Consider the following 19,379-nt stretch of genomic DNA (forward strand, 5'->3'; position numbering starts at 1 on the left):
TTTTTTGTTAAGTGATTTTCCATTGTTTGTGAGAGCTTCGTTTCCTCCTCTCAGAGTTTCATGTTTGGCATGCAGCTCCGACTCTCAGTGTGATCATGAGTCAACTACAGTAATGTGTGACGGAGTTTTCCGGAGGAGTGTGAAGATGACGCGCTTCTTACTGAGTCAGATACGTTGTTTTAATTAGAGGTCAGTAAAATAATCCTCCTGCAGAAAATGCCTGTTTAGTTGTACAAATTGTACATTTCTACTTTAGGAGGTTTAAACATCAATATGAAACTCCCATTTTATTGTTTTAGATTTCCTGCTGTTTTTGATCTCTAGCGTTGAGTTTTCAGTTTATCTAAAGCATCCAGGATCAGCTGTGATGTTTATTTTCTTAACTACAAGCAAAATGGCTGCAAACCAATTAAGCCTTGCAAACCTCTGTTTCCACGCTGCCACAATCCATCATATAAGAGTCTGATTTATGCATCAATTTCAGCCAAAACAGTTGCAGAAGCTTTAATTTTCTGTAGAGTCTCTGTTTCCCCGTCATTTGTGGTTGCGGGCTCATTATGTGTCAAAGAAAGCTGCGCTGCGTTAAGTGTGTTTGCACAGCGGTGCGAGCCAACCGCACAGCAGCTCTGATTTTAGAAGTGGTAATATTTAATGACTTTACAACACGCGTCTGATTTGTGAGTGCACGCGTCTTAAGCACCACTACATCAATTTTGGTTTTGCATCTTTTTTGATTTGCTGCCGCCAAGTTGCCTGTTATATCCGGATGTAAAAATGTGAAATTTGTGTTTCATGCTAAGGAGTAGGTGTGCAAAGTCATCATAGCATAAAAAAAAACCCAAAAAACCAAAAAAACAAAACATGGCTGTAAATGAATCTATGCATGAACACGTTCACCTCAGCATTTATTTTCGTCTTATTTTTGTACAATTTATTATACGTCTTTAATTCCACAACAACCAAGCATTTCAGCTCTACTGTATGCTTAATCAAGAAAATATTCCTGAAACATTATCAGGCCGTGCAGACATGTTTCCTCATGTTAATTGCATCGCTGTGAACTGAATAAAAAAAAGGCACTTTTTCCTCCCTTCCATATCCCAGACTTCTTTCCACTACAAAGAATAATTACTTTTCCCAACTCCGGCGCCATAATTGGTTACTACTCTTTTATCTTATCTATGTGCGCATAATTATCACAGTCATCATATTAGATTATTTCATGCATAATAAATGAAGTCAAACTGTGTGTGGGGTAATTAGCATGTTAGGATATGAGCCACGATAAGAGGTTCACTCTCTCAAAGATCTTTATTGTTGTTGCAGACACTCAAGAAAAGTGAGAAACGCAGAAAAGAAAAAAAAACATTTTCCATGAGGCTTTTGTCATCTTCATTTCATGTATTTGACTGTTCATCTTCATGTCTGTTTGGGGAATTTTCTCATCTAATAAAATGTATCCAGTAACGTATTCTTCTTTTGATTCATGGGCTTAAACAGACATAAGTTAATATGCAGAAGACATAACATGGCACAGGAGCATAATGGAGACTTTTGTAAGAGACAGACAAATATGCTACTTGACTTTGGCAGCTGTCTGCTGCGTCCATCGTGTCCAATCTGAAACACAGATGTGATCACTTCAGACCAGATTTCAGTCATAAATCAGCAGGTTTGATCTTTTTTACGATCCTTTTTTTCCTCTTGTCATATTAGCAGGGGCGTGTCTAGAGGGGTGACCTTGGGTGGCACGCTGCCCCTATGAAATCCGATTGGCTGCACCAGGTGTCACAAAAAAAAGAAAAACAAGCTATAATTGGATTATTCCAGCAAAAGGTGCGACTTGTGTTCACGTGATGTTTCTGGAGTATGTTGCAAAAGGCTGTCAGATGCTGTCCTATTTACTTGATCTGAAGTGATTCCTTAGCTTAGATGACTCTGAACGAGTGGTACCATCCATTAATTACTGACACTACTAAATATAGATAAATAAATCAGCTTGTTTGTGTTTCACTTCCAGCAGCACATACCTCCACCTCAAAACCACTAAAGTTTTTCTTGCATTTCGATTCCAATAGATTTTTTTATTTTTTATTTAAATGACATTGCTTGCATTCTGTTTTCAATCCTGTGTGAGCTCAATGTGGCCCACTGCAGTCCTATCTCCTTATATGGGCATTAAAAAGGGGCATCTATGCTAATTAGGAGCAAGAGATGCAAGCTTATCAGCACATTAGCTTTAACAATTCAAGAATAAAAGAACTAATGAACAATTCAGCAGTTTAAGAACAGCTTCATTTTCCCCGGAAGCGTTTGACCCCTGGCACTTAAACCCAGGTTGCCCCCCTGAATAAGTATGAGACCAACTTGGGGCACCTTGGTCCAAAAGTCTGGACACACTCCTGTATTTTCAAAAAACACATTCAGCAGAGATTTTTTTATCCATCCATTAACAGGGGAATGGCCCAATTCAAGCTTCTTGCCCTTCCCTGACCTATATTAAAATAATGTAAATCGTAAATATCTGTACATGTGTTTCAGGTGGATTATCATGTTTTTAACTAAGCAACCCCATTCTTAACCCTCAGAGGTCAGGATTGGATTGGAGAGTCATATTTTAGCTGTATAAATTCTGGCCTCATTTGATCAAAAGCGCTGATTATTGCATAAATACTGCGTATTGGATTCATGTTGGACACCGTTCTCTCAGCATGTATTGAAATATTTCAAGGAGAATTTTGGCATGTTGCGCATTTCATCAGTCTGGCCAACATTCTGTAAATAACTACTAATATTTAATTGGATGGTTTGCTGTTTGCTCGACATCTGATGGCAAAAAGAAAGGATGCAAAACTGAGATGCATTTTAGTCATCGTGATACATTCTGCCTCGTGTTATCTCAATTGGTTTAATTGGTTCAGTAATCATTCTTAAAACATACATTTCATTTTATTCGGTTACACCTGCTGCTGGATGCTCGTCACATTTGAGCTGCCTTGCTTGAAAACATTTCAGTATTTATTTATTTCGAGGAGCCAATCAGGACAGAGTCCAATTCTGATTCTTTGCCTGGAGTTAGCCTCCGAGTGCCAATAAAGACATAGGGATGATTAAAAATGCTAAGACTTCATGTTTTACGTCTCTGTCTTAAATTTAATTTTAGACACCAATAAAAAAGGGGAATAAAGAGCGAGGAGGAGAGGGTGAATCAGCTTTTTGTCCACTGTTTCATTTACAGAATAAAAAGTTTGACAGTTAACTTGAAGCTGCTCTTGTGCTGAAGAGGATACTGTGAAAACACAGCCTTGGCTGCTTGCTTTTCTTTCATCACTCACTAACAACTCGGTTTTATTTTTTTTTTCGCCCTTAAGCTCTTCTGGTGATGACATCTTTCACTACCCTAAGCCAAAAGTCTGAGAAGGACGGCCATAATGATCTTTCCTCAGCACTAACATGCATTTTTTTTTTTATCCTAAAAAGACACGAGTAAAAAAAAGGAGAGAAAAATATGACATTATTTGAGGACACTCTTTCTTCAAATTAATTTTCTTTCTTTAAATTTCAAAGGAATACACAGAGTGTGTGGAAGTTGGCAGTAAGTTAAACAATGTAGTATTGTGATAACCCTAACTCAAATATTTGTTATTTGAGTCGTTTACTGAAAGAAAGCACAAAACTCGAGAATAAAAATTACAGTTAAATCTCCAAATGATCAAAACCACATTGAGATTCATTGAAACACAAACTTTTGCAGCCAACGAAGTGAAGAGGCGTCCATAAGGAATACAAAAAACAAAGTTTAGAGGACTTCAATCATCACAGACTTTAAAGTACTGAGTCAAGCTCTAAGACACCTCCCACTCTCTGTGAAACTTTGTAAATGTTATCTCTAAAGGATGATGAGTGTTGCTGTGCTGAAAGGGAGCTATAAAGCAGCTGCAGTGTGAGTGTGTGTGTCTCCGTGGATGTGTGTGTGTGTGTGTGTGAATAAAGCAGCTTGGAGGCTTTGCACTGTCATTTCTGCTGCTAAACGACAGTGAAACCTTTCTGTTCTCCCCTCCTCGGTCTCTTCCCCGCGGTCAAGGTCCTGGTACCTCGGTGGTGTGTGTGAGTGTGTGAGTGTGTGTGCGCACGTGTTCCTGTCTCCCTGGCACTTCTCTGCTATTGCGGCAAAAAAAAGACGGAGACAATGGACTTCTCTCATAACTGGGGGGGTTTGTAGAGAGGCTCGGGACACATATTAGTCTTTAAAAAAACAAGTTAAAGTGTATTTTGTGTAATATTTGACCTCTATGCAAACAGACCTCTGCACTTGTCAGTTAATAAAGGTTTCATATTTCTGTCTTGAGGAGTTAAACATGTTGCAGGCAGAACAGGAAACTCTGCAGATTTGCAGTCCACTCACGATTGAAGCAACACAAATGTTACTAAATGAAAGAAAGCTACGTGAGATTATCACATATAAAATCATTGTTCTTCTATGACCATTTGAGATGTAGTTAATAAGTTCACAGCATCTAAACAAGCAGCTCTGTAGCCTGACAAGTGATCCAAAGCTGCAGTGAAGCTGATGGCACATCGTTTTTGACACCTCGTCCTCGAGCTGTTTGTTTTGTTAAGGTGAATTCAGGGGACTTCATTATGAAGAGCTTGCAACAAGACTTTCCGCCATGAATTCTAGTCCTGTGTTAAACCAATTAAGCAACCGTGTTCAGTGTTCACATCATTTACACTCTGGTAACTCATGGGAGTGATTCTCTCTAACCCCCCCCCCCCCCCCCCCCCAGAAAAAAACGAAGAAAAAAACCCCGCTTATAACAGCAACACATACAGCAACAGTACGGCAGCTTTAGTTCCCACTTTCTTATGCAGCTGTCTTCCATGTAACATCTGGTGTTCCCATGGCAACAGTAAACATGTTGTGTCTATCATGAAGTCCTTCACAATATCACACGTCCCTTAACAATTACAGATTTATCTGGCTGTGATAACTGTTGGACATTTTTGAGGGAATGTAAGTACTTGACAAAAATATAACTATAAATATTTTTGCGTAACAATTCTTTTAAAAAAATCTACACATGACTTTTATGCTTTCTTTAATGTATGACGATTGTGTGGTAAAACACGTGCATTTTATCATAAATAGACCAATGCATGAAGTTCAGGATAATTCACAGACCCTTGTCTTATACGCGTTACCGACAATTCCCATCAAGTGTCTCTCCAAGCCATCTGTTGTTTCAGTCTTCATGGATCACTCCAGTTATTGTGTTTTCTTTTCTTAAGTTGAAAAAATCTTTTCTAACTTGATGCACTACTTGAAAGATAAAGGTCATCCTGGAGGTGTGGGGATGAGAGCAGTGACTTGAAGAGTTTGTCACTCGGACTGTGAAGGTGAGACAAACTGAGGCAGGAGACGAGGGCGGACTCGCACCTGCCTCGTGGATACTTTTGTGTGTTTGTGTGTGTGCGTGCTCGAGCAGCAACAGTTAAAAGGGGTTAGAGAAATTGATTGAGAGTGTGCTGTCTGGGTTTTTATTTTTATTTTTTTCTGTGTGTATCTCAGTGAAGCGGCTCACTGCTGTCCCTCCCTCTGTCTCTCTCCCGTGGTCAGTGGTATTTATAAACATTTAATACAGATGGCAGAGCACCTTACATTTACAGAGACACTATGTTCTGTCCTGGGAAAAGGACAGAAAGTACTTAAAGTTGGCTGGATATGGAGCTGAGGGGAGCTGTGAAATAAGTGATGCATTGTGAATGTGTTTAAATGCACAGAGGAGCGACTTTAAAGAAAACCTGAGCGTCCGTAAAACCTGCAGGCTTCCATGCTGGTGGGTTTGATGCGTCAGTACAAGACATGCAGCAGGACTGAGGCAGATATCCAGTCTCTGTGTGTGTGTGTGTGTGTGTGTGTGTTTGTAAAGAGTTAACTTTTTTTCTTCCTCTGGACTCTCCCAAAGAGGAAAGAGTTGGAGAGAAGACAAGCGAGGTTAGCTCACTTCAGACACTGACGGGGAATTCCTCGCTGTCTCGCTGCCAACTTTATTGTGCTTCTCCGTTCCCTGCCTCAGACAATGAAACAATAAAACTCTGCTTGAAATGGTTCAACGCTGTATACATTTGTGTTTTTGCCACAGTCATTTCTGAAGAATTTTTCAAATGCTACCCATCCTTTAGTTTTGAGCAGCTAGAGTTCATAAGGCTACGTACTACAAGTCAATTAACTAATCCGAATTTATGAAAAGAAGCTGAAAAAAATAAAAATTCAAATATCTGTCACAGAGTTGTGTCTTTTTAAAGTGAAATAAGTCTTCAATTATGGTGTTGTCTACAATGTCTATAGGCAGCGTATCTCACAAGGGCCTGTCGAGCCAATGCAGTTCAGGATTTCAGCACCCAGCGTCCTGAGCATAAAAACACCCCTGTGTACTGTTTTTTTTTATTTATTTTTTTTTATCACTGTGCTCACACCGTTATCATAAGAAAAAAGTTCCACTTTTGGAACGCTGTTACGCTCTATATGACACTTCTCCCTCACCAATCAATCAAAATCAAGAAGGGGAAGATATTAGCTTTGTCATCAACAATGGTGGAGGAGAAACTTATCGAACATTCAAGGGTACAGTTTCCAGGACTAAAGCTACTGCTAATGCTGAGACGTGATTGTTTTAAATTGTCTTAGTGTTTTCTGGTTGATATTATAGTGAAAGTAAGTAAACCTACAAAGCATGCTAAAAGAGACACAACTGTCACTGTAGAGGGAAAGGGATGTGTTATTGTAACCTAGCAACAATAGGTGCTGGTTAGAAGCGCTCTGAAGCTGAGGTTGTGAGCACTGTGTTGTTAAGAGACAGTGCTCAGAAACCTGTTGTTTTATTTGTAGTCATTAGGCCTTGATTATACAAAAGTTCACAATAAACCCTTTAAAATAAATTACAGCATTTGCAATAATAACACCCCAAAAGTTTGAATATATGGCAAAAAAAAAAAAATGTAGGCAATTCTTTCCCACTTAGCATGGACACATTTGACTTAAGTATTAAGGTTCTGATCTCACAGTCAATGAAGCTCAAAGTAGCTCTCCACGAACTTCAGATGACTTTCTGCCAGTTTATCTGAGGAATGAAAAAGATGGGTTTTTTTTTTAAGAATAACTTGTTTTTGTCTCATTGCGATTCACATTGTTATTGAACATTGTAATTGCACATGCACATTTTTCTGCGAAGACCTTGTAAACTAACCTGTACTGTGTGTAACAAGTACTGTGTTTTTCTTACTGTCTGTCCTACCACGCCCTTTAATTTCACTGTTTTATCTAAGGCTCTACTACTTTGACATAAAGTTTACTTACTTTAAAGCTTCTCCAATTAAATATTAAAAATCCTAAACACAGATTGTTGAAGAGTCTCAATCAGCTTTTTTTGGCCACATGTGTGCACACACAAGCAATGTGACAGAGTGATTTAACTTTGTTCTCTTTGTTTAAAGTGTCCAACATAACTTTTTCAACTAAAACAAGCGTGTGAGACAACTGTGCAGTGATGAAGAGTGCATAAGATGCTAAAGGAAACATGGTACTAAAAAAATGTGCGTCCATAAAGTTTATACATTTCATTTTATTCACAGGTATGCATTGTGTTAGTGTCATAGTTAGTCACTCTGTGACTGTTAAGCGTTCATTGGTGTGATAGCCGGTGGGGAGAAACAAATGTTGTGTCAATACAGCGGTCTGAAAAGCCCACCTGAGAGGCGAAGAACACTTTCTGTCTGTGTGAGGGATCTGCAGGGATTTTACCTGCCTGTTTCCTGACCCTGGACCGCTATAAGTCCTGGATGGTGGATAGGTGACATGTTTCTTTAATGGAACATTTGAATTTGACTGAAACATCTACAGTGGATATTATTCAATGTTGACCATAACTGGCCTGCACATGTCTGTCTGGTTTGTTGGAGGGAGGCAAGTGATGATTTCACGATGCAGGGATCCTTCTGCAGCTTCTCCTCAACGTGTCAGATTTGACACATTGAGAAGCCTGGTGTAAAGTGTGAAGACACACCTTTTTTTTTTTTTTTTTTGCCTCTATGACACACTTTTAGTGTTCACAGTATCATTGTGTATGGCATTTGTGTGCATATACTGAGCTTTCATCAGGGTTGTGTCTCAGAATGGGGAGAAATATAATTTACACTGTAAAAAATCCAATCATAGTAAGTAAGATCGTCTTAATTTTGTATGACTGTCTGTAAATTCCTACCAGTATTTTTGGACTTACACCAACTGTTTCCATGTCATTTCAATTTGTACATATCAGATGTTGAATAGTTCAACAAAGCAGCATGTGGCTCATCCCTCTGTTCAAATAAAACAGCAAGTGAGAGCTTTAATCAAACAAGTAAAAAAGTTAGGAATTCAACATTTAATGAGTTTAATTGATGCCAAAGTAGCAAGTCTTTGTTGTACATTAAAATACAGTCTGCAGGTTGGAAACCAGAGCTTATTCTTTAGGAGTCATAAACAGGTTAACAGGTTTTGTTTCAGCCTCACAGCCAGACTTCTTCCTGGACCAACACTGCTTCTACTGAGTATTTTGTTTTCTTAGAACAAGAAAAAAATATGTTCCATAAGGGCGACACAATGCATCCTGTGTTTATTTTCCATTGCAAGGTTCACTTGCCAACCCAGCACAGAAGAGTTTTAGTGGCAGGTATAAGAAAGTGTATATCATTTTCATTATCTGCACTTTGATTTAATAAATGTGTGTTAAGTATCCGAATAAAGCTAAAATATTGATGATACAGAAAAAGAGACGTTTTACAATTTCAACTTTATTCTCATCATTTTGACTTTATTGTCAAAGTGCAAAATAAATCTTCCTCCTCTACATTTATATATACAAATATAAAAGTAAAATGTACATTGAAATGAAGAAAAAACAATTCTTTTTCTAAAACAATGTTTGCAGTGATGATTTACAAGCTGAGACAGAGTAAGGCTCTGCCACTTTTTTGTTCTGGATTCTTTATGTCCTGATCAGAGAAGGAGCAAAGAGTATATGGATACAAGACACAATCCTTCGGCAGTAAAACTACAAGGAATATCACACATTTGAAAAAGAGCGCCAGTGACGACAATATAGCCCTTCTGAAAAGTTGAATGATTTTCAACTTAAAGCTCTTGGAACAGCCTCATAATAACACTGAAGTTAAAAGGAAGCTACTAGCAGCTTGTTGCAACACAGCTCAAAAAGTTGATTTAAACGTTAGTCACTAAATAGTCCATCAAAGCTGGGATGTTGCGCCGGCCACTGGGGTGGCCAATCAGAATTATAGTGCGGCCCTGGCCCCCCTTGGCTCTAACCTTGTGTATTTGCTGTATGGCATTTTTTTCCCCGACTAAACAATATCCTGTTTTGCCAAGGTTAAAACATTTGAATCCATCTAGGAGGTATTACGAATTTTCAGATTTATACCAAATGATAATAGCAATATAACTGATTCCAAATCATGAAGAAAAAATGAATAACCATACAGAAGAACCAACCACGTAGTGATATGGAGCAGACAGGAGAATGAATATGGGAAAATCTATAACATGCAACAAAGTGTTTGACAAAAAGAACGACATGGTTTAAATACCTGCCAAAGAGCCGAGGAAAACCTGATCCATGTATTTACCTTTGAGAAAATGAATGAACATGCAGAATGAGTTCAGGGGTCTCAGCAGAGGACGGTGTGTGTGTGTAGGTGTGTGTGTGTGTGTGTGTGTGTGGGGGGGGGGGGTTGAAAAGCATGCTTCAGACGATTGACTCTATGCGCAGAAGCTTACTATTTTATTGCATCGGGGAAGTTGGGTTGAAATGTAATAATACAGCACAGTGTGTGATATGCAATATTGAAATGATGTTGTATTGTAGCACAGTGGAAGTAACAGTTGTATTAATATATATGCCGAAATAGGTACTGGCATGAACACACAGGATTTAATTAACACACTGATGGCGACGTGTGGAGCACAATAAGCCAGTGCAAGGCCAACAGATAAGCTGAAAATATAACAAGATTCATGATACATCATCTTAAAATAGATGCAAAGCTTTTTAGCCTCCCTAAAGTGTATAAATATATTCATTCTATTTTTTCTTGTCTTGTTTTTTCAGCTCCATGGTTCTGAAATGTACTGGTCAAAGCTAATTTATTTACTTACCTATCAAATCTTACTCGTTGCATTAAGTAGATTGGTCTATGTTTAAATCTGGGATTTCTTGTGTTTTAAGTGTGTGTGTGCAACACCAGTCCAGACCAATGACAGGGCTGAATTGCCAGCTTAGCATTGCTGATTATTTGTTCGGCTATAGCTCTTATAGGCACCCTAAGCAACCTTTTTTTTAAAAGCTAGCTAACTATGTACATGTATCTTTTATTATGTCATCGGATGATGGTAAAATGTGATTGGTAACTGTGGTAACCAAATATGGTTAAAACACGATAACTACACATTCAGGGCCTGATGCACAAAAAGGTTTGCACAGCATTTTTGCCTGCTAAACCTGCGCAAAAGAATCAAGAAGACACTGTCTGATTCACAGAACACACACAGTAAACAGCACCTCTGTGTGCCAGTGCAAGTTGCATGTATTTAAATGAGCCATAGTGCAGTTGTTGGGGAAATATTGTCTCTTTCTATGCATATACAGTAAGCCTCATTGCAAAAAAGCATCTACCGTTGTTCACAAATGCCATTCACCTTATAGGCATTCCCCCAGACAGAGCAAAGTAAAAAGTGTCCAGGTGGTAACTGCGCAGCAGTATGTTTTCCAGTGTTTAGGAAAAAAATCAGCCTTTGTTTGACTTGAAACGTAATACTTGAAACCTTGGCAGTTGGAGGCTCAAGACTTGATGTACACTTCGAGAGATGGACTGCGTTTTTTTCCCTCCCGAGTTGCCTTAGATTGCTTCACTCAGAGAGGAAGCCTTGTATTAAATGCACAGGGCCTGCCGCCATGGTGCATTCAATCAAAATGATAACAAAATATTGTGATGAATAGAAGTTTGTTCAAGACCGGCATTAGCACTAAACTCTTGTTTGATCTGGCAACACAGATATCCCTTCTGGCTTTTTTAAGCTAACAGTCAACAACTTATTTTAGCTGTTTTTAGAGATGTTTTAACAGACTGATTTATGTATTCGCATCTTAAAAGTTATAGGAAGAAAACTAATGTGTCTCACTCAACAATTATTATGGACATATTTAGAAGGAAGAAAAGACCAGGGAAAAGTTTCAACCATTGAATTTCATTGATATAGCTTAGTCACTATTTCAACATGTTGCATACAAAAAAACAAAACAAAAAAAAAATGTAAAAAGTGAGTCGATAGAATTGATTCACATTCACAAAACACCCCAGACATATCAGAACAAAACACTTTTGTGTTCCTGCACCTTTACTCCTTTTGAGTGATTTTTCTCACTTCATTAGCACCCATTTGGATAATCTCTTTTTTATCCCTCTAGTCTACAGAGTTCCCCTCCGCCTTCTGATGGGGTTTGATTCATTAAATAGAGAATTCTCTGGTGACATTGCTGACTGGAACTTTTCTTTTTGAGTCTTTACCGCCAGCACAGACTGGAGGAAATTAGACCGGCCTTTTTTGTTTGCTCTATCCATCCTGACTCATCACAACCAGGGTATTTTTAGCTGTGGATTCCTGTTTGGCTTCCCTCCTCTGTTCATGAGGGGCTATCATATTCTTTGAGACAGAAAAGAATAATCAATGTCAAATCTCAGCCTCGGCACAAACTTTTTCGGACCCTTGTGTCACGCTTGAAGTTAGAAATAGTGTGTGTGGCAGCTGGAAAGAACTCATGTTGGTGTGTGTAAAGTCATAGTGTGTGTTTGTGCCGTATTTTGTCTGGCACAGCTGCCTGTATCAGCTGCATGCTCGTTAAATGTTGGGCTTAAAGCGGTGCTGACGCCTCGTCGGCTCTGGTTTCGCCTCTGGGAATACCTGCCATTGTCAACCTGAGCCCCTTATAATTCCCTGGAATTAGCCTCAAATGGTTGAAGTTAGAACCAAGCTGAAACCTCCAAGGCAGAGAAATGAAGCCAACATAAAAGTGCCACAAACTGCAGTTCCAAAAGTTGCAACTTGGGGCTTGTTAGAACCGTGAGTTGATCAAATATGGCGCACAACGCGCCACAATGTAATATACAATATGGTGCGATGAGATGCAATGCGAAAAAATGCATGTGACACACCACATTACAAATCAGGAATACAAAATGAAAAACATTATGATTATGATGAGATAATACTCCAAAAGATATGATATATAATATGAAATATTGAAATGTCCCTCACATTTATAAGTCAAACCCCTCGGCCGTCTGTGTGATAGTGTTTTGGTGCCATTTTGAGGACAATTCTTGCAAAAACCTGACATGTCATTGGTTTGCTGTTTGTTTTTTGTTTTTTTAAGGAAGGCTGTCCAAGAAGTAAAACATTCAGCTTTTTAGTAGTAACATTGTATTTTTTCGATAGCTCTTATGAGTGCCTGTCTATGTCTGTGCTTTATTCTAAGTTACACCATTAAGATGTCTTTTATTCCCATTTCACTCTTCTTTGTAAATGTTGGTTGTCAGACAGAGAGCTTATGTTCACTGAGGTCTCTTGGCTTCGTTTTGTCTTATGAAGAAAACAAATCTAGTCAGCTGCCATCTCAGAAAGAATCCTGCCTTCTGAGAAACATGATTGTGAACTACATCATGTATAAACTGATGAATTCACCACAGGCTGTTTAGATTTGATAACTTGGCTAACTCCTCGCTCCACCATCCCCATCCATACAGTCAGGTCTGACTCTAGAAATCCAACATAGGGATCATCATTTCAAAAAAGTAAAACTTGAGGCGTAGGAGTGGGAATGTCACGTTGGCTATCTTTTCGTTATTTATAAAGTTTGAGGCTATAGCCAGAGAAAGCTACAAGAACTTAGCTTTAGCCTTTTTTCAAGAGGTATGAATTGTAATTGACTTCCAACATTTTCCGGGTGAGGCATCGTCTATTGTCCCACAAACAGACTCAAGTATAGATGAGACTGGCTATTTGTGGCCCTGTACAATACTGTAAATTCCCTCCTGTGTCTCATCCCTCAATGTTAAGGTGGCCAAGTCACCCGGTATCCTGTTTGTCAGGAGAACAGAAATATTTCTGATTGTTGCACATCCTGCCGGTCACTGATCTGTGGCACATACAGCTGCGGGGCATGACGACTTATTTAGCTTCCATTGTGTGAGCTTGAAAGAGTCACATACTGTACCGACTTTATCCTGAAGGCCAAGTGGATGATTTTAAAGTCTGAGGTTTCTGGGTAGGTTGTCAATATGCGTGGGAGAATCCTGTGAGTTTTGGGGCCCATGAGCCTCGGGCATTATGTAAAATTAATTATTTTCTCCGTTTTATGTCCCTCTGAATCTTTGTGCAGTAAAAACCTGCCCGCGTTTTATTGGAATGAAATTATGGTATAATGTCACTTTTGCTATTAACACAGAGAGTCTGTGCATGCCAATTGATCCTGCTGTTGTCATAGCAACCTGAACCACTAAACCTCTGCGCAGCTGTTGTTATGGAAGCTCTTGAACAGCTGGGGGGCTATAGCTGCAGAGGGATTGTGGGAAACGGGTCTTTTGGTCCTCCCTTCACACCTTGACCCCCAAACTCGAGACGGAGAAGACAGGGAAAAAAAGGAGGATTTGGGAATCCTAAAGATGTCCATCTGGAGTTTTCTCCCTGCCTCCAAATGATCTGTTTAGTCGTTAGTTTGGGCAGGAAGTTGTGAATATTTAATCATGTCTGTGTCTTCTCTCCAAACCTGCTTTGCCAGGAACACAAGCATTGAAATCAAATGAGTCAAATGAAGCTAGATTCTCTCTCAGGGTTTGCCTGATGCATCAGAGCATATCCCATTATTGATATGAGCAAATGTTGTACACTGTGCAACAATAAAATAATCATTTCACAAGAAGCACAAGTTGTCTGGGGAGTAGCGCTCTCGGAGTCTCATTCCTTTAATCATAATGCAGCTGGTAACACAGAACCAAGGTCTCATCCTGCTCGGTTTGATCCCATGCAGAATTTATAACTTACATACAGTATACATATTTCTCTATACATTCAGAAATCTAAAAACAGGATACTATTGTAAATGAAACCAGTACTACAATGTAAAACACACTTTAAAGGAAGAATACGCAACTTTTTGATCCAGTAGATGAGCCCCTTTGATCCCAAGCATTAAACTAAAAGATAGACTCTAGTTCACACAAAGGAGTTAAAAAGGACTTGAGCGCACCTTAATTAAGTGCCATTAATCACAAGTGGCGGACAAAATTGTCCTTTGCTTTAGCTGCAAATGCCTGTTGCCTGCATTTTTATGTTAGCAGGCTAACGTTAGCACACTTTGGTAGCTTCATACTACACATAAATTGCAGAATGGCCGTGAGCTAAAGACACTTAGCCTACGTGACATCCAAAAAAGCAATGAGTTGGTGATGTTATTGTTCTTTTCTTTAGTCTTTGACTAAAAAAGCTTTTATACATCCGGTGTCCAAAACCGTCCATGTAAACTTGATGTAAACACAGTTCTAACAACAACACAGCCAGTGGGACTCGTGCTTCTCAGTCATTGTAGACAATCATGAGATATTTGCAGAGGATATGCTTGGTTTCTGCTGTATTTAACTGTAAAATGTCACTCAGGCTCCCTTTAAAAAGTGTTAACGTTTCCAAAACTAGCTTAAAATCTTCATGAAACCAAATAAAGTGTTTATTTTTTGGCAACATATTTCATGCATTAAGGGTCAATCAGTGACAAAATATACCCAGCAGTAGGTTTTGGGTGAGAGGTCATGCTACATTTTGTACCTCAGTTTTGGGGTCATGGCTCCGTACGAGTTTGGTTCAAGAGGGAAAAAAAGCAACATTAAATACCAAATATATAATCCTGGGTTTCTGACATTTATCCAGAAGAATATTAGTGTATTACAGTAAATTGTAGTTTCTTCCATTGTGTGACTTAGTAGATACAGCCTGTAGTGTATTAAACATGAGACAAAAAAGAAGAAATGAGATACCACACTGAAACCCCGAAGCGTCTACACAGAAACTAGTTTTTGTTCCCTGTTCTTCTTGATGTGTTTCAATGCATCTGCCACTTCTTCCTTTGTAGTTTAATAACGCTTATGGGCAATGTCTCCACCTGAATCCCTGAATTCAGGGAATACTGCCATGTGTGATTGTCTTTTTTCTCCACTCACATATATACACATGTTTTTACTGGATAACATATGTACTTCCAGAATCAAAAGAAGAACTTGTGGTTAAGCACCATGGCCCCTAACATTTAGTTTCATATAAAACAAAGCAAAAGAATTACTAACTTTCCTCCCCTGACTGCCTACCTGTGTACCCATGTAAAGGCTGCAGTGTGAGTGATGGAGGAACATACAGGAATGCTAATGTTTCCTCTGTGGCTTTCACGAGGAACACAGTGATTAGACCTCCAGCCCCCTGGGTGGAGCCCCTCGCTGCACAGACTCCCGCTCTGATTTACTTTGACGTCAACAGGAAGGTCAGCCATGTCCCAGAGGGGTCATGGAGAGACGGTGAACGGTGTGAGTGTGTACAGAGATGCTCCTGGAGGATCTCAGCCGGGGCCGAATGATGGAGGAAGGGCCCTCAGAGCTTAGGGAGGGCTTTGGGAGGGATTACTGAGGGGCTAAAATGTTTTCTTTGTGGCTGAAAGAAACCTAAGAAATGCTCTCACCCAAATCTCCCGCCGTCTGAGAGGGGATGTTTGGCCGGGAAACTCAAGCTACATCTTTAAGACTCCCTCGTTTTCTTGGATTTTGAGCTTGTCCCTTCTATCATAATACGTGCTATTTCCTGAAAGCTTTTTGAGCTCCAATTCTTTGACCGTTAATGGAGATGCTTGAAGAAATAAAGACCGGATGGACAAAAACAATCCCTACAAATGAAGAACCCTTGAGTCAACGTTGACTTGAGGAATTCATTGTTAACTGAATTGTAGCACATTATTATACAGCAATAGAAAAGGCGTACACTTAATTCCATCTTGTAGCTCTCATGAATAGGTTGATTAAAATGATTGTGTGAGAACACCATGAAGCCATAAAGCATATTCCTTCTTTATGGTTTTGATGTAAAAGCATGAAAAAAATGGTGGACACACAAAAAAAGCAATTTTTGAAGCAATCTTCAAAGAATGGTTCTGAACTTTTCTTTATAAAAAAAAATTTGTTGTTTAGCCATTATGTGTTTAATAAAGTGCTGCAGATGGTGAAACAGTCACACTTGAGTGTCCTCTGGGTTGCCATGGAGATGGGTCACATTATTAACTTTAAAAATTAGTTTTGTTTCACTTGACTGAAAACTAGAAAAAAAAAATAGCACTTGTTTTTGATCTGTGCCATACTCCTGGATCGTCTCAAGTTCTACCTGCAAGATTCACTTTATTCAGAGTTTTATACACCTGACTGTTGTAGGGGCAATTAAAAGGGCGCAGACAGCCTTCTGGTTGGGTTGCACTCAATGTGCCTGGTTTCAAGCCTTATCTGTGGTTACTTTCCCGCATTTCATTTCCTTCTCTCTCTTTCCCCTCTTTCCTACTTTATCTTCTATGCAATCCAAAAATAAATCTGACATGAAAAGAATGATTGAGAAAAGATAGACAAAGCAGCAGAGTCCAACACTATTAAGGACATATACTTAAAAGCAGATAGAGTATGAGGTCATTAATTTCAAGACGATTGCACTAGTTACGTGATATCAATGACACCACACCCGTCAGTGTGCTCGCTTAGAATTTTCCTGAAAATCATCCGCCGGATTCCCACATCGTCTCACCCAGACTTCATACATAATTCTAACAGGACAGTCAGGCACAAGTCCAAATAAAGTTTACACATGAAGTTTACCCCAAAGATTTTAAGGAACATTTTCTGGAGTTTTGTGTAGGCAAACACCATTACTGTGTCAAGTATTTAAGCTGTAGCTTTTCACTGTGAATTGAACATGTAAGTCATCTAAAGTTAAATGCCAAAGCCAACAGAAAACCTTCACAGAAATGTTGGAAACACTTTAAACAATGCTTTATCCAGTGTTTATATCTGTTGTGTAGAGAAGGGGACCTTTGCAGATCATTTGAATCCTGGTAAAAAAAAGTCTGGAACATGACAGACTGATGAAATCTAGCCAGCTTTTCAAACTCCATTTGTTCTCCAAAGGAGGAGACCACTGTTGATGTAAAGCTACAGGTAAAAAAAACTTGTGAACAATAAACACTGGAGGGTCACTTTGAGAGTGATTGTTAAGTTTAGAGTCTGCAGTGCTGTGACTCCTGCCTGGCTTCTTAGAGTCAACTCAAGGTTGTCTGAACTCCTGATTCAAGTGGAGCACTTGAGAAAAAGGGAGGTTTCTGTTCCTCTCGCTAAATCTCCACAGCTTTCATTCCTATTCCCCCTGATCCTCGGTGGGCCTCTGGTCGTACCTACCTACCACACACTCAGTAGTCCCCGCTGAGCTGTGCAGCTCTGGATAAATACCATCCCTTCAGAGGCTCTGTGTTAGCAGATTGCTGAAGGTAGTCGGCCTGCTGTGAGGCCCAACCACACTCCCACTGTTCTGATGGAGCTTTAAGCGAAAGATCAGGTGTCCGGCCCTGAATGCTTGATTGAACTTAAATCTTTAGCATGTGCGCCATAACTCTCTCTGCAGCACTGCGCTCCGTGTGGCCGGCCAGTCGATTCCTCATAGGAATTTAAGTCTGAGCTGCTCTCTGAACGTCCTGTTCCACCTGTCTTTGAAAATTAAGAAATGTTACTTTTTCTGCTGTGAATGAGCGTTAAGTCAAAAAATATATACAGCAATAAAAACGATCGATAAATCAAGTTAAGGGCCATAATATATACAAATAAAACACAGATACGGTATATCCTTTAATGGACATGTCATTTGATGATGTCCTACTTCCACATTTTTCGCAAAAAAAGATTCACTGAGTCTTACATGTTCATCAGAAAAAAACTTGTGAGAAATTGTGAACAAGATTGCCAGGAGATAAGAGATACTCCTTTGCCTTCAATATAAGGTCCTCACAGATAAACTGATACTCCTCAGAATAGGAATTTGACAAAGTCTTAGTTGACAACCAATGGAATGATACACTTGGTATGGTATTACCAAGTGTATTGGTATTAGTCACCTCTGATAGTTATGGCAGCTTCTGTCATCAGTGTGTGAATGAGTGTTAATGTGAAGGTAGACCTGCGGTGTAAATGCACATTAAGTAATCAGAAGAATATACAAGCTCAAGTCCATTTACCATTGTAGATTTTCTGATATTTTCATGTGATTTCTGCTTGATCTTTTACAAATAACATTTATACCTTTGTCGATGGTATTGGGATGTCAAGTTAATCAATGTATTGTGATTCTAAGCCAACTATCAGGTAAAATATTTGTGACTTTTTTACTTCCAATTAAAGAAAGTGGAGTGGACCGCACACTATGTCCCTGCTGGCATTGGCATTTTTCTCTCTAATCTTTAGCAATGCATTCTCTTCTATAATGATGATTTTATCGAGTTAAATGACTTTATTCCTCTTCTGTCTACAGACCTTGTGTGGAGAGTTGGATAACCATACCACAAAGCAGAGAACAACATCGAAAGCTGCCGTGTTGCCGTGGGCAAGCTAATTGTAAGTAATTTACATCATTAACAACGCTGTATGCAACTTCAAGTAGATGTTTCATGGACAAAACTTTCATTCCATCCTGATAGACTTTCTTAAGTTTGGTCGACTAATCTGTTTCTTTGGAGTTGAGCACTGACCTGTGATTTCATTTGAGAGCTCACAATCATGCCAGAGTGCACTGTTAATGATTACCCTGTTGCACTTCACTCAGGCCACTTTAAACCAATCATCTCAATCCCCTGAGCATGTTTCCTATGCATTAGTTCAACACCTAAATGAGAATTTAGATTTATGTACTTGCTTTCTTGCTAAATATTCAATCAAATTGAACCACTATCAAAATGATTGAGACCTACTGATATACAGTATTGAAGTGTTGGTGTTTGTTTCTAAAAAAAATACTGGATGTTATGGTTTGATTGTTATATGGTGCAGTCCAAACATTATTAAGTGTGAGATTTAACTGACTGACATTTTGAGGGACAAATGCAATTTTTCTGACCAATGATGGACCACAGCCATTTGTTACCAATGTCACTGGATACTTCCAGACACTAAACGTTTGGCAGTATACTGGTTGCTCTTGCTGGTTTCTTTAA

At 39.1% G+C, this 19,379-nt stretch overlaps 1 protein-coding gene across 3 annotated transcripts in view; it reads left to right on the forward strand.

The window, feature by feature from the left end:
• LOC306832082 (homeobox protein PKNOX2-like) overlaps positions 1 to 19,379 on the forward strand; it is a 107,616-nt gene that overhangs the window by 11,589 nt on the left and 76,648 nt on the right. For all 3 annotated transcript variants that reach the window (XM_079356480.1, XM_079356479.1, XM_079356481.1), the window contains exon 2: positions 18,701 to 18,783. The gene's annotated coding sequence lies outside the window, so the exon portion shown is untranslated. The remainder of the gene's footprint in view (positions 1 to 18,700; positions 18,784 to 19,379) is intronic.

This window comes from Symphodus melops (assembly GCF_947650265.1).
Source record: "Symphodus melops genome assembly, chromosome: 11".
NCBI classification, from domain to species: domain Eukaryota; kingdom Metazoa; phylum Chordata; class Actinopteri; order Labriformes; family Labridae; genus Symphodus; species Symphodus melops.